The sequence below is a fragment of the Manis pentadactyla genome, chromosome 1 (assembly GCF_030020395.1).
Source record: "Manis pentadactyla isolate mManPen7 chromosome 1, mManPen7.hap1, whole genome shotgun sequence".
Taxonomy (NCBI): domain Eukaryota; kingdom Metazoa; phylum Chordata; class Mammalia; order Pholidota; family Manidae; genus Manis; species Manis pentadactyla.
The window spans coordinates 7,519,131-7,535,174 of record NC_080019.1 but is presented as its reverse complement, the minus strand read 5'-3'; the positions used below and the strand labels follow the sequence as shown (position 1 = coordinate 7,535,174).

The 16,044-nt window shown below is 45.5% G+C and overlaps 1 protein-coding gene across 1 annotated transcript in view; it reads left to right on the top strand.

Moving 5' to 3' along the window:
* Positions 1-241: 241 nt before the first annotated feature.
* EXTL3 (exostosin like glycosyltransferase 3) overlaps positions 242-16,044 on the top strand; it is a 101,406-nt gene continuing 85,603 nt past the window's right edge. The window contains exon 1 of the mRNA XM_057506204.1: positions 242-365. The gene's annotated coding sequence lies outside the window, so the exon portion shown is untranslated. The remainder of the gene's footprint in view (positions 366-16,044) is intronic.

The following is a 16,044-nucleotide window of genomic DNA, read 5'->3' as shown; positions in this document are numbered from 1 at the left end:
GTATTCGCCGAGATGGGAGCAGTGACTGGCGCACCAGCAGGCTGGCCTCGCTCCGCCACTCGGGCAGATCCGCTCTTCCCGGACGCGCCCACCAGGGGTCAGTGTCGGCTTGGCGGTGGCCCCCGGCTCCCACAATGCGTCGGGCTCAGTCGTGCGCGCGCCCGGAGGTGACCGGGCTGCGGCGGCGCCGGAGGGTTTGCGGGCGCGGGCGGGGCTGCCGGGGGCGGGGCCCCGGCGAGGTGGGGCGGGGCGGGGCCGGGGCGGGGTCGCTGTTGCCCGCGCGGGACCCCCTCTACCTGCTGCGGCCGTGCTTGCCCCGCGCTGTGCGCAGCCTCGGAGCCCTCACCCGCTGGCGCTGTAGCAAGGTAGGGGGCTCTTAGGACCACCCCTTTTGGGGGCGGGGGTCGAAGTCCTCTCTTAGTTTTGCGGACTGGAGCTGCATAAGTTTAGAGATGAAGCAGCCCGGTTTGCTCGGCGGGAGTAATTTTAAAACTCTTGTCGGTGCCCCCAGACTTTGCTGGGCTCAGGGAAGCCTGCTTTGGGAGTTCCCGCCGGGGTCCTTCCACGCTCCCGGCTCACCCCCATCTGCCTTGTGCGTGGATGCCGACCCCGGGGGGTTACAGTGCGTGGGATCTTGGGTGGGTGTCATTCCGTCAGATGCGTGCGTGTGCGAGAACTCGGAAAACTGCATGTCGGTGGGGGTCCGGAGCCCCGCTGTTTCGGGTACTGGGTGAGGCGTCTGTCGCGCGCCCGCCTGCGCACCCTCCCGGGAGGTGGCTGTCCTCTGACCCAAGCCTCTGATAGACCCGAGCACGCCGCGCCCCGGCACCGCTCTCCAAGACACCGCTTCCCGCACAGTTCCAGTTGCCACAGCCCAGAGCCCCCCGAAGCACAGCCGACCCCGGTCTACAGATCCCACAGTTTGAGGTTTTTAAAAAAAAAGTTTGTCAGATAGAAAGTCCTGGAATATGGGGCACCTGGAATAGCTTAAGCTTGTTGGTGTCTGTCCGCCTCAGCCTGTTTCTGGGTCACCCCCCACGGCTCCTTCCATTCAGCCTCGCTTCCTGTGACCCTGGGGCTCCCTTTGGTGATAAAGACGCCCGAAATAACCCAGCCTGGGAGCTCCAGGCTGAAATTCTACGGTGTCTCCACCTTTGCCTACTTAAGAGTCCGGGTAGCATTTTGGTAGTCTGATCCCTATCCCCAGTGTAAAATTTACGTTTTTAAAGGAATAGTTTTTTTAAACCCTCACCCTATATTATATCCATTCCAGTATCAATTGATTGATTCTACTTGCGGCATCCAAGCAATTTCATTTGTTGTTTAATAATAAAGGTTATAACTAGGAAGGCTAAAAGATACTCTTGAGGTGAACATGATCCTAATTAACCAATCAGATGACAATAAAAGGAGGAAGATGGGAAATCAGGCAACCTAGGTTGTAAAACATTTCTGCCTCTGAGAAGAGAAGGTAGGGCCACTAAGTTATCTTCATTTTTCATGGAAAAACACACTTGTATAAAGAAAACTGAACCACAAATTCATGGACCCACTAAAAATATGCAGATCAAATGTTTCCCACATAAACTATATATATATATATATACACTTTAGGTTAATTTAAACAGTTGGCCCATTGCTTTTACAACCTTCCAATACCCTTATTACTTCAAAAACATCACAGCTGGCACAGTTGGTGTTTCCAAAGCAGATAAATTAACCTCTAGCCACGGATTGGAGTTTCCAGGAGTGAGCACGAACTAGCAACTCATACCTGACCCAGTTCCTGAGCAGTGCGTATCAAACACCTACAAAGTGCCAGACTGGACTTTAAAAGCCCACTCCTAGTGAAAAACAGCTACAAGGATGATCTCACCCCGGGGGCTGCATTGCCAGGACCACGCAAGTAGGGGCCAGGATATTTCTCAGACGCTGAGGAAGCGAAAGCCTCTCTCAGAAGAACCGTGGAGACCCGAGGAGCTCAATTTAGCAACACACCATTTGTTTTGGAGGGAGAAAGGGATAAAGGATCTCAAAAGAGTTTCCCCTTGGCTTCCATCCCTGTGGTGCCAATTAAAAAATAAACAAACTCTTCATTATATAAGAATACGAATTATTCTAATAATAGTTGTATAATATGAGACTATAGAAGTGGTTATTCTGATAAAGTCGAAAAGTTTATCATGTGCAAAGGATCCCAACTTTCTAACAAAAGCATCACCCCGTTTGTTCATATCCATGTATCCATTCAGCAAGCCTTCTAGCACTGTACTAAGCCAGGAAATGCAAAGAAGTGTAATTTAACCCCTGACTTTAAGAGGCAGATCTTGTTGGGGAGATCAACCCACAGATAATGATAATAGAGTGTGTGCTTGGCATGCAGTAGGTATCTGATCCTGGTGCTGTGGGCTCCTATTCTAGTCTGGTGAGTCAGGAAAGGCCTTCTGGAAAAGTCAGTGCCTGAAATTACTATTAAAGGATGACTAACTTTTGGCCAAAGTGGGGGAAGAGTGCTCCAGGTAGAGGGAACAAACATTAACAAAATCATGGAGGTAAAGTAGCAAGAGGCGAGGTCCGAAAAATAAGAGATAGAACTGAAGAGAGAGGGAGGGGTCAGATCACAGAAGGCCTCGTGAAGGTTAGGTGGGCCACTGAAAACTCGAGGTGAAAACTCGAGCAGGAAAACGACAGGATCCTATCTGCTTTAGGCAGCTCGCTCTGAAGCTGAATCAAGGGTAGACTTAAGAGACCAGGAGGCAGGAAGAATGGGTAGGAGGCCGTAGCAGTGATCAGCAGAAGTGTTGAGGGCATAGCATTTGTAGAATGCGATCCCATCCTCAGCTTTCTCATGTGTTATTTTGCTTGGTTTTCTCAACCAGCCTTTGCAGTCAGTTGGGTAAGATTCTTATCTTCGTTTTATAAGTTCTTACCTCAGTGCTTTGTGTACATCAACCCTGCCCCTCATAAAAACCCTGCAAATTAAGTGTTATTAGCCTGCTTTACAGAAGTTGTTACTGAGGCAGGGACAGGATCAGCTCCAGGCCCGGGGTCTAGGGCAGGCTCATTCTGAATAGCAAGTGGGCTCTGCTTTCCTAGAGAATGAGACAAGACGACCTTTCTAGGCAAATCTACACCCTAGAAACATCTCCCAGGAGTCAGCATTGGCAATAACACTGCAATGCCCAGCTTCTTAAGCAGTTCTGTCTCTGCATTTAAAAGTCCCATTGAACAAAACAGTGTGGCAATTCCTCAAAATAGTAAATGTAGAATTACCATGTGATCCAGCAATTCCACTTTTGGACACATACTCCAAAGAAGTGAAGGCAGGGTCTCAAACAGATGTTAGCACACCTGTGTTCAGAGCAGCAGCATTATTCACGATAGTGAAAAGGGGGAAACAACCCAAACGTCTCTAATGGAAGAATGGGTCATCAAGATGCAGTGGGTACATACAGTGGAGTATTCCTCAGCCTTACAACGGAAGGACATTCTGACACAGGCTGCAACGTGGTTGAACTTTGAGGACATTATGGGGAGTGACATAAGCCAGACCCACAGGGACAAGTACTGCATGGTTCTATGTATAGCAGTCAAATTCATAGAGACAAAAAATAGAATGGGGGTGTCCAGGGACAAGGGGAGAGGACATGGGAAGTGCTGTTTAATGGGGATGGTTTCCGTTTGGGATGACGAGCACGTTCTGGAGGTGGACGGTGGCGATGGCTGCGCAATGATGTGAATGTCCTTAAGGACTCTGGACTGTATATTGAAAAATGGCTAAAATGGTAAACTTATTACGTGTGTTTTGCCACCAAAAAAAAAGCATCATATTATGGTCAGATGACCAAAGTCCAGGATCTTGTGATAAATGTGTGATAAGAAGACTAGGAAAAATTTAATAGACATCTTGTAAAACCCAGCCCCCAAAGAAGAATGCTGGCTGGATTCCTAGAGGACACATCACAGATGTGTAAAGCTGGAAGCTTCCAGAGACAGATACCTCTTAGTTCAAGCTCCGCCGTTTGCAGATGAGAGCAGTGAGGCCCAGAGTTATCAAGGGACTTGCCAGGGTCAGTGAGCAAGTTAAGGCAAGGGCAGAATTCAGAGCAAAAATATGATGTCGCTGCCTGATCGTCATGCCTGGTACTGATAAGGAACCTCTCTGAGCTGATAGACGGAGGTGTGCCCTGGTTTCCTTTTAAGCAGAAAGAGGAAACCAAGTTTTCCTTTATCAGCTTTGCTGCAGCAAATTCATAAGATGGGTGCTTAGAATTCGGTGTTTGGTTGCTGGCTTTGTCTAGGTTTCAAGGTGGGAGAGGGGTGATAAGTCTGAGTTCATTCATTCTCACTTATTTGAAGGCCTACATTGTGCCAAGTATCCCCTCCAGTTTCTGATTTTGCTATCTAGTAACAGCTGTCTGCCAGCTTTATTCCAGATGCTCTGCCAGCCGCCCTTGCCCATATACTCCTAAGGGACATACACCCTCTCTGACTCCTGGAAAGGTCACCAGGGAACCGGCAGAGTTGAGGGGAAGTGATACAAGGGGAAGTGGAAGGGTGCCGAATGCCAGAGTCGTGATTCCAACGAGGAAGCCTCCAGAGCTAAAGAGTTCTCGTTAGGATGCGAGTCAGGGGTGCAGATGCAGAAGCACGGGAGTGCCACGCATGTAACTCGCTTGTGGCCAGCCCAAGTGTGGGGTCCACCTGACTCCTTTACGCCCTCATGGAGGATCACAGTGGCACCCACAGCAGAAACCCCAAAAGGCAGACAAAAGGAGTGATTCACAGAGACAAGCAGAGGGACAGAGATGCGGAAGACAGTGCCATCTGGAAAAACCCCGATATTCACGGAATGATAACCCCATCCTGTGGCCTGTAAGTACAAAGCCAGGTTAGCTCTTCACAGCTATGTGCGTACATGTGAGTAGAGCTTTTTAAAAAAATCTGATATATGCCACTATCTTCCTGCTTCCAGGAGACGTGAGGCATAAAAATAACTTAAAAATGAAGGCACTAGGGTAGTTTAATAAAACAAGCACCAGATTTGAAACCACTTAACCAGGGGGGAACACATCAGGAAGGGCACAGTGCCTGGCATACAGGAGACACACAGAATGTTCTAGTTCTTTCTAAAATTATAAAACACGTAAGTGGTCATAGTAGTGAAGCAGAAGGAGCTCCCTCGAGGAACTCAAGGTGAGACATTTTGGCATGGAATTTGGCTTTAGGTTTCTTGGAAGCCGCAATGTAAAAGGAAACAGGCTGGGTTACATCATTTCTTATTCTGGCAAGATAAAATATATGGTCAACTACAGGGAAGACATTTTTTTTTCCCCTGGAACTAAATTCAAGGAAGAATTTATCACATGAACCCTTGAATGTAATTCTGAAACTGTGGACAGTATCTTCAATAACATTTTATGGACAACTCTGAAAAGATCGCGCAGATGAATGGTTTTTATGCAACGCCACTCTTGCTGTCTTTGGTGGAGATCATCTCACGTGTAGTTTTCAGTTAGAATGCCGCGGTGGTGGGATTGCGGGCGAGTCACCCTCAGGAAGTTACGTCAGAAGAACCTGGAGAAGTGGGCAGAATTGGACATCTGGGCAGGAAAACATCTGATTGTTCATGAGCTCAGTCATATTTACTGCTATAACGGGGGCAGAGAATCCCTTGGCAGGAAACAAGAGCTAAGTAGTCCAACGGCGTTTAAGTTTTAAAGCAAGAATAGAATAAGCTCTCTTGGCACAAGATGGCAGGCTCCGGGGCTGGTAATGGCCACTGCTGATGGGCACGCCAGGGATTAATAGCCAGCCAGTGAATGTAACTCAGATAAAACAGGAAGTCATGATGTAGTGGAAAGGCCATGGACTTTGAAGTCAGGTAAATCTGGTTCAAATCCCGGGTATGCTATTTACTAGCTATGTGATTTCACAAATTACTTAATTTTCTGATCCTCAGTGGGATGTTGATATCTGCCTTGTGTAAGTCATTTTACCTGTCAGAGGTAAGATATGTAAACAGTAATAATAATAGTACTAACAATTATTGATGCTTACTTCAGGTGAAACATGTTAAGTGCTTTATATGTGTTACTTTCCTTAGCCTTCAGAGCAGCTCTCTGTGGTACATATTACCTGGCACCTAATTGCTGCTCAACACATTATGTAGTAGTATTATTACTGTCTGTTATAATAGTAAACTATTAGGCAAAAGTGAAAGAGGCCATCTTTGCCCTGGGAATTAGTGCCCAGAACAGAGCTGGCAAACTCGAGTCCACAAGCCAGATGTGGCCCACTGTCTGTTTTTGTATCGTTGGTGGGCTAAGAATGGTTTTTACATATTTTATATGGTTGACAGAAAATCAAAAGAAGAATAAAATTTAATGATGCAAGAAAATGATATAAAATTCAAATCTCACTGTTCATAAATAAAGCTTTATCGGAACATAGCCATGCCTTCTTGTTTACATATTGCTGGTGGCTGCTTTCATGATACAACAGGAGAGTTGAGTAGCTGTGACAGAAATATGTATAGTCACTGAGCTAAAATATTTCCTATGTGGCCCTTTACAAAAAGGTTTTGCTGACCCCCAATCTAGAACAAGATTGCCAAGGGTCAGAAACTCAGCCAACCTCGGTGGGAGACTGCCCAGGGGCAAATACTAAGAGATGCAACTGAGAAGGAGCAAGACTCGCACTGGCCTTATGTTTGCGCTGGTGGACAAAGGGCGTGGTGGGCTGTTGGAGCACCAGCATGGATGGGTTGAGGAGAAAAAGAGGGTTTGGGCTGCACCATCCAGCTCTAAGTTCCAGGAGCTAAGCCAGTCTGGGGCTGGAACTTAGGGAAGCTGGCCAAGAAATCTGGGATCTGTGGGCTGTTCATTCTTACTTTTTAATATGTTTGCTTTTTGTATTTGTTTGCTTTCCCCTTTGTGTTTAAGCGACAGTTCTCTTTCAAAAATTCTAATCTTATCTAACCTAAGCCAAGGGAAAAAATGATCGATTCACACCTGGGCCAGAATAAAGCTCAGACTTCTTAACTGTTCTTCAGCCACCAGTGTCTGGTCCCTTCTCACTGTTGGATGGACTTATAATCTGGCCTCTCTTTACACCTGGTGCTCGAATCATGCAAAGCAACTTGCAGCCCCTGGAAGTTAGCCTGTTCCACATCTCTTGCATTTTTATACTCTTACTTCCTCTGCTTTCCACTCTTTTGCATCCTTCCCTGACTGGGGGAATCCTCATCCTTCAACACTGCTGAAATGTCACCTCCTCAGTGAGGCCTTCCTGACCCTGCCCACCCTGGAAGAGACGATCACCTCTACCTTTTGCCCCCTCTGCTGTCTGTCACGACACCAGTCACTCTGCGTTGACATTGTTTACTAAGTCTGTGAGTCTTTCAAGGTGAGGGATGATGTGCTCTTAGCACATCCTCTTGCTTCTGGGACGCGTACCCTAAATGAGTGAAGTCTGAGGAGACTGAGTACTCCGAAGGGCCAGGGGGAATGGACTTTCCAGCTTGAGAACCTGGAAATGATTGGTAAGAAATGGGGCAGATCCATGAAAACCCAGGCAAGGGAGGCCTGGAAGTTCCCACCTGGGCGTTTTGTTTTTGTTTATATTTCCTTTGTGAAGAATACTGAATAATTCCATAGGAGATGCCCCCGACTCTAAATGACAGAAAGCAATGTTCAGAGAATTTGTATCAGACCTCTCTGAAGACAAGATATCACATTGTAACTCAGAGGAGACTTTTCAGGAAGGGCTGAGACAATATGGTCCAAAAACCTTGTTGATGATGCAACTAAATGTACGTATAGACCTTGAACATATAGATACCTAATGTGGCCAGGATAAGGCCTTGCAGAGGCACATGTCTCACGTGAGCTCTTATCTCTCTCAACGGACACTTCAGAGTCTTGGCCCTGGAAAGGACCTTAACTCATAGCTTCTTGGTATTTGGTATTTGCTCAACCCCAGGGTCACGTCTCCTAAAAGAACTGTTGCCGGTAACTTTGATCTCTTGACTGGGTGGTCACTGAGATCTCAGAATCTTTATTTGACAAGCATAGCTCGAGTTTTATTTTTTAAACCCAGATCTCTATCGTATTCTAGCCTGCTGACTCTTATCAGCCACTCTGGGATCTATCACAGCATTTTGTGAGAACTTCGGCGGTTGATGTCCACCGGTTGACAGTTTATGACGCGGTAAGGCTGCATGTCATATCCCCAGACCTTAAAGTTCCTTCTTTCGATCAGCAATGAAGAATGTCCCAGTACTAACACTTTTTATAATTTATAAAATATAGAGACCTTTGATAAATCGGGTACCTCACTATAATCAACCCATTTTCCTCCAGATTCCATCCTTTCTTCAACTTTCAGATTTTAGTGAAACTATGGAATGGTTTCTCGTGGCTCCCAGTCAGTTCTTCTGTCTTTTCCTAATTTCTCTCCGGTTTCCCCAGCAGATTTTCAGATGAACTCCATCCTCCCTCACCCCCTCACCCCACAGGGTCTCTTCGCTCTCAGCAAGGACCCTGCCCACTACTTTATGGAGAAGACAGTTTGTCAGACCGTAACACCAAGTCCTGGGGGCCACGCTAACACGTGGCGTCAGTTCTGCGGCCTCTTTCATTCTCTCTGTCCGGTTCTAACGGAAGAAGTGTCCTTCCCTGGGAGTCAGTGCCCCCCTGTACGGCTGTGCCCTGGCCCGAGCCCTTGACCTCCGTCAGGGGGTTTCTCCCTCTCCTGCGTCCTTCTCTTTAGCCCTTCTGCTTTCTCCCATCTCATCCGACCAAAACGTCTCCCTGGCAACCTTCACCTTCACAGATTAGCGACTTAATGTAGAATTATTTCTCTCCCCCTCCCTCCGCCCCTGCCTTCAGCCTGCCCTGTCCGCCCAGCCCTGCCCAGAAACTGCCCGCACAGGGGCACGGCTCCGCCTGGTCGCCAAGCCCAGTGCCTGTGTCTCTCGGTGGCGCTGCGCGTCCCTGGCCACGTGCTTGTCCCTGAAAGCCTCTCTCCTCCGGGCGCCGTCCCTCCCTGGCCTCCTTTCCCTCCTGCCTCCCTCCTGGGCTCGTCACCCTGTGTCACTGCCGAGTGGCAGTTCTCCCGCGGGCCCCCCACCCCCACTGTCCCCGCTCTTCTTGGATTCGTTTGGCTCCAAGTGACAGAACCCCAGCTCGGCTGATGCAAGCAACCCACCAACCAGACCGCCGCCTCCACCACCGAAACCTCCCGGACGGCGCGGACCCACGCGCCTGAGAAGGCCGGGGCGGATCTGCGCCAGGGGGGCTCCGAGCCCAAAACTAAGGACGCCACAGCCTCACTCTCTCTCTCTCTTAGCTTTGTTTTCCTCTGTGTTGGCTCCATTCTCAGGCAGCCTCTTTGCAAATGATGGCAAAATGCCTGCCGGCAACTCCAGGCTTATATCCAAACCTCTTAGCAAACAATGGAAAATTTTCTACCCAATATCTTAAGCTGGAATTCTGGGAATCATTTTCGACTCCTCTTTCCCCTGCCATTGGCTTCATCACCACGTCCTGTCCCAGCTTCTAAATCTCTCTGCGTCCCTGCTGCTGGTATTTTAATTCAGGGCTCCGTCCTTTCTCTAGATTCCCGCAAGCAGCCTCCCAGTGATTCTCTGCCACGGGTTTTGTCCTACAATCTCTTCTTCACATCCCAGCCAGCGTAATCTTTTGAAAATGTTACTCTGATTCTATCATCTGCCTACTCAAAGTTTTGATGACTGTGTCACCTCCCTCGCCCCGCGCCCACCCGCCGCTGCTAGGAAGCTAAAGGCAGAAGTGTGAGGTTCTGTGGTCCTGGGGCTCCCCTTTCTACTTTTTACTTCATCCCTGGTTCTAGGCGGTTCAGCCTCGGATACCAGGGGAGCCACCTCTTCCCCAGCTCTGTACCTTCACACTCTGTGCACCCTCCACCTGAGCCCTGCTAATGAACCTTTTCTTATCCTCTTAGGCCTCATGTAGCTACAACTGTATTGAGAAAAGCCTTCTCTACTGCATTATGTACATACTCTTCCTGTTAGAACATTCTACTTCTTCCATCTTAGCAATGATCAGACTTTATTGTAACTGTTGAATCATCTGTATCCCTCAGCAGACTCTAGGGTCCATGAAGGCAGATATTTCCCTTGTTTTGTGAAATACCCCCAGCATCGTAGACACTCCCTGAATATTTGTTGAATTGTTAAATAACGTGAGATGTGATTATACTAGGTGATTTCCCAGCTCTTGACTAGATTTTAGAATCTAGATTGATTCAGTAAACCCCTGGGAAGTCTAAACTGTAGTGTGTACTGCTTGCGTTTTTTATATACTTACTGGTTCTCCTTAAAGAATAGTAGAGTTGTTGAACTGAAGAGAATCTTAGTAATCATCTAGCACTAATTCACTTTGTTTGACAGATTGGGAAGAGGGAACTCAGAAGGCCTCAGTAACTTGTACAAACCACACTGCTACTTACTGTTGCGTAATTGGGCTAGAACTCAGAGCTCATAACCTTTAGTCTGGAGTGGCCTCTTCTTCACCATGATATCAGCACTTCTGAAGGACTAGTGAAGTATGATTTTCATGTTAATTCAGAGGACTTTTAATGCCAACAGCCTCACATGTTTTACTTTTTAAGGTGTACTTACCGATCCTGTACATCTCAATAGATCCTTAGAGTTTTTCAGGAAAATCACTCCCTGACCCATAGATGCCTAAGAATCTTCTAGAGCTCCATCCTCACAGGTCGGGTTGATGTTGTGTGCCACTGGCTCTTTAACACACTGCCCACAAAGAAGAGAAGTTACATATTTTATTCGTCCTTCCACTGTTTCACCCCAGAAGGGTATTTACGCGGTAGATGCCGTCTGGATTTGATCTGAGAAACACTCATGTTGTGTAAAAGAAGTAACAGACTTCTGTGTAACTCTTTGTATGAACTACTTTTCTGCATTCCCTCTGTGAGGCTTACTGACTGATGTCTGTTATGAAATAGGAGCTTGAAAACAGACTTGCTTCTATAAAAACCGAGTTGAGATTTGAAGAAGACTAGCTAAGAGTAACTCTCTAAAAACAATTAAAATAGAATTGGCTATGGGTGAGAGAACAAATATGGGAGACAATTCTTGTTAACTAAAAAAAAGCAAAAAAGCTTTATTTTTAAATTAAAAACTGTATTAAGCATTTTTTTTTTTAATGAAGGAAACCAAACATGAAGCCCATTGACCAAAAAAAGCATTGTGGAACTCCTACTGATGGTCCTCTTCCAAAAGAAAACCCCTTGACAGAGATTGTGCATAAATGTTCTTCAAGCACTCCTTTAAAATAAAATATTCAATGTATCTTTTTATGATGATAGTTTGCTTTAACTGATTATTTCACTTAACTGAATTACCAACCCTTCTGCCTCTTGTGTGTGGCCTTTTTGTGTTCTTCTGAATCTTTTTGGGTAGTTATAATTTCTCCTTTGAACTGAATTTTAAGGTTCTCAAGGGCCAGGATTAGACATACTTCATTTCTTCAAAATCTTCCCATGGTGCCTCATGTAATATTCTGTATGCCTCTTATGATGGAATTTTATTTCCCTAGCTATTAGTGGGGCCAACTAGTCTTTGTTACTTGGGGTCAACATTATTATTTTGTTTTCATTTACTCCTTTCGTCTTCCTAAATCATGAAAATTGTTTCTTCTGAAGGGAGAGAGAGAGGGGGAAGGAATATATAGAGAGATACTCCTTCGGTGAGTCTCTGGGGCTTCTTGCCATGTGTTTGTTGCGGTTCTTGATACTAAAAAAGAAACTAAAAAGGAACTGAAAGACAAGTTGAAACTATATTTAAACCAGATGTTTGCGCTTAAATTGAAAAATTCCAAATGCAGCCTTTTGACCCAGCAAGTCTACTTCTGGAAATCCATTCTATGGAAATAATTAAGCACGTACAAAAAGATTTAGCGTGAATATGTGCATCTCTGGCCTTGTTTATAATGGGGAAGAATTAGAAACAATTTGAATTTTCACTTTACGTGTAAATACAATGGAGTTTCTCAGTTTAAAAAAATGGATTTACTGACATAGGAAGAAAGTTACAATTTATTAATTGGAAAATATAAGCTAGAAAACATATACAGTTTTATCCCATTTTTGTAGAAGAAAAAAATATAAAACTGACTGGGAGGATATACACAAAGATTGTATGGTGGTAATAAAATTAAGCTTTCTTCCTCATCTGTGTTTTAAACTTTCCTGTAATAAACTTCTGTGAAGTTATTTTTAAATTAAAAATGATTCCAAACAGAATCCTTTCTATGAATGTCATTATTTTATATGATTTTTTTCTTCGGAAATAATTGATTGTAAATAAATATGTTAGTAGCTGAGTTCTTTGAAAAGGAAAACATTTTTGGTACAGTCATTTTTTTATATGGAAATAGAATTGAGTTGACATAATATAATAGCTTTAGATGTACAACAGTGATTCAACTTTTATACAGATGCTAACTGCTCACCATGGTAAGTGTAGTTACCATCTGTCACTGTACAAAGCTTTACAATATTATTGACAGGATTCCCCATGCTGTACCTTTCATCCCATGACTTATTTTGTAACTGGAAGTTTGTACCTCTTGATCCCCTTCACCTATTTCACCCATCCCTCCATCCTCCTCCCCTCTGGCACCAGTTTGTTCTCTTGTGTTTATGAGCCTGTTTCTGGGTTTTTGTTTGATCGTTCATTTGAGGAAAACATTTTTGCTTTCTCACAATGACACCACTTTTTTCCTAGACGCAGGATTCCAAATCCGTAACAGTGGGAGTCCTGTGAGAACAGAGCAGGTGATTTGAGTTTTATTTCTAGTTTACCTACTAATTCTCTTTATAACCTTGGGACACCTACTTTTCACCTTTTTTGTCTAATAACTCTCCCTGTAGAATGTGGAGAACTCTTTTCTCATTGCTACCCCAGCAATGGTATTGAAAATATCTGTGGGCTGCGCTCCTGGGCTGGATCATCGCTGATCTCTCCCACGAAACCATGGGTACACATAATACGTACAACATGAACAGCAGAATTGGCCCCCAGGATAACTCCTCACTTGCGTGAGACCCACAGTGAACTTTCACTAAATTGTCAAGTTAATTCTGAGCCATTACTTGCTAACTAATTCAGCAAACATCTGAAACTGACAACCTAGATTCAAATCCTGGCTCTTGCATTTTACTCTGTGAGCTTAGGAAGGTAAATTAATTTGCCTGGGCCTCAGTCTCCTCATTGATAAAATGAATGGCATAATACATCTTTGTAAGAATTAAATGAGATAAAATGTGTAACACTCAGCACATAGTAAAGTCTCACTAAATAGTAAGTATTAAATGCCTACTGTGTGCCAAATGCTGAGATTCACATTCAGTCATTCAACAAACCTTAATATGGTTCAGTGTTCTAGGTGCCTGGATTACATAAGTGAACAAACGGAAGTGACTTCCCTGTTACAGTGGCACGTACATTCTAGCAGATGAAAGACTAAATACAATGTAGTCCCACCCATGGTTATTCCTAAGAATTGCTGGTATTACTGTTAATATACTGTGCAAATGATTTCATATATAATCTTATTTTCTCATTAATCCTGGAGGGTAGGGATAATGGGTGTTACTTGAGAGTATGGAACCCAAGCATCAGAGAGGTTTTGTAAATTAAGTTGGCAAATAAGTGGAGGAGCTGGTGTTCTGACCTGGGCTGTCTGACGCTGAAGCTCACTCTTCACCAGCACATTTCCCTGCCTTAACTGGTGAGTCATTGGTGGTCGTCATTTTTGTTTCAGGTTCTTTCATGACATTCTTGCCAACACTTCTTGCTCTGTAGGAGGAGCTGTTAGGGAAAGAAATTTGATTTTTCTTCATTGTGTATTAAAATACTTCATGGTCTGTGCAGGAAACAATCAGAGAAGGAATAAATGACAGCGCTGCTTAGCTCAATCGGGAATTGCAGCTGACTGCTCCGTGTGTAGAAAACAGGTCGTAAGTAGAGGGCGAAGTGGCATAAATGGAAACGGGGACACTCCCAGTGGAATTCCCTCGGTGCTGGTCATCCTGCCAGGCGAAGGTGGAGGAAACAGAGCGTCGGTGGTGCACCTCGTGGTGGTGTCGCGGCCCCTCCCCTGGGCCTGGAGTCCTTAGGAAAGCTGTGTTCCTGCAGCTCCCAGTATCCCTCCTCCTCTGCTGTTCTACAATACCCAACTTTCCAAAACGGTTCACCCAGCACCCCTTGCTCTTAGAACAGCTGCTAGTTCACCTCAACCATGTGGTTCTACCAGGAATTGCTATGTTCTTACAGCTGATTGATCCAGGGTGGACACCGGACCTTCAGTGACCAATCAAAGACTCTTCCTGGGATTTTTCAATTTACCGTCAGAAAAAACTTGAGCTCTTGCCAGTAGTGATTTTTGACCTCTCAATGACCTTATTTTGTGCCAGTGTTGGAAAGGGAATGAAAATGGCTTGCAGTGAGAAGCACAAATGAGAGATGGACAGAGCCCTGGTGGGGTATATGTCCCTGGGTCCCATCTTCACAGAAGCCCACTGCACCCCTAACTTTTCCTGGATTTGGTTGTCCAACCATTCCTTGAATTCTGCCCTCCAATACACTCTCGTTTCTGTCATTTACAAGCAAAGAGTCCTGACTAATGGAGAGGAAAGTATTGTGTGATATTGCTGTTCCCAAGTTTGGGATTCAGGAAGGTTTCAGGATAGATCCCTGGTAAAACTAAAGGTCCACCATATTTTCTTCAAGCATTGAAGGGGCTTGGTTTTGCATCTACCTTTACCAAATTTTGTTTAAATGAAAGCTTTTGTTAAATGGTGAGAGACTTTGTTAGCCTCAACTACCCCCAAATCTACTCAAGTCATTTGATTATTAGCTTACTTTTCCCACAATTACTAAGGAGCTGAGAAAAAAAATTGGCCAAGTTTCAAAATGGATTTGTTAAGTTTCTGAGATGAATAGGACCATTGTCATCATTCGGGTTTAGGGATGGAGGAGGAGGTTTGAAGTGGTAGATAAGAAGTTTCAAACCCAGTGAGAGGAAGACAGTGAGCAGGTGCTGACTTTCGGTCTGGACGGCAGGGACTAGGGAACGCAGCTCTGTAATGACTGCCCTTTCCTGCCCTGGCGCCGTGTACAGTCCCACTCTGCCCAGCCTGACAGGCAGGTCGCTGACCTACAGTCAGGTGACACCTTCAGCATTATAGGAAAAATGTTTATATTTTAGTATTTTTACTGTTTATGGCTGTGACCTTCTTATGCTGCCCATCTGAGCATCCTTTATCTTTCAAAGTTTCTGGTCTACCTAATAATAGTGGTCTGGTTTTTAATATGTACATCTTTCACGTTGTATGCAATATTTTTTGTTTTCTAAGAGTAATCGGTACTCATTTGTTTTAAAATTGGAAAGCACATCAAAGCAGAAAGGCCAGAAAAAAAATCACCTACGATTGGACAACTTGAAACCAGCAGCACCCACACTCGGGCACATGCCTTGGTGGTATTTTTGGGGAGTATTTTCCAAGCCTGACTTGGCAGCTGGCCAGGCATCTGTCGCAGACTCTTTGATCTCCTGTGCTTCACTCTTCCCTAATGGAAGTTTACTTAATCGACACTGCCCTCCCGCTTCTGCCCTCCAAGAGTTAAAATTAAAGCCGGCTGCTTGAGGATTCTAGTAACTGGTGAGGGTGACTGGTCACAAGCATCCTGGCAGCAGGGGAGGCGGGAGGAGTGGCCCCAGTGAGCACAGGCACCTGGCAGGGAGGCACATCAGCCGGGCGTGGCTCAGAAGCCCTGGGGCTTCATGGCACGGGTGCAAACAGCCAGTTGCTGCAGTGCAGAAACCGCTGTCAGCTCTCTTTCATTTTCCTGGCTGTTCCCAGAGCTGGCCAAAGCTTCAGTCCACGCTCAACCCAGGGCATGGAGCCCCCCTCAGCAACCAGCGTCCTGCTCATTATGCTAGGTCTCCTTGGGGGATGTTTTTCATTATTCTC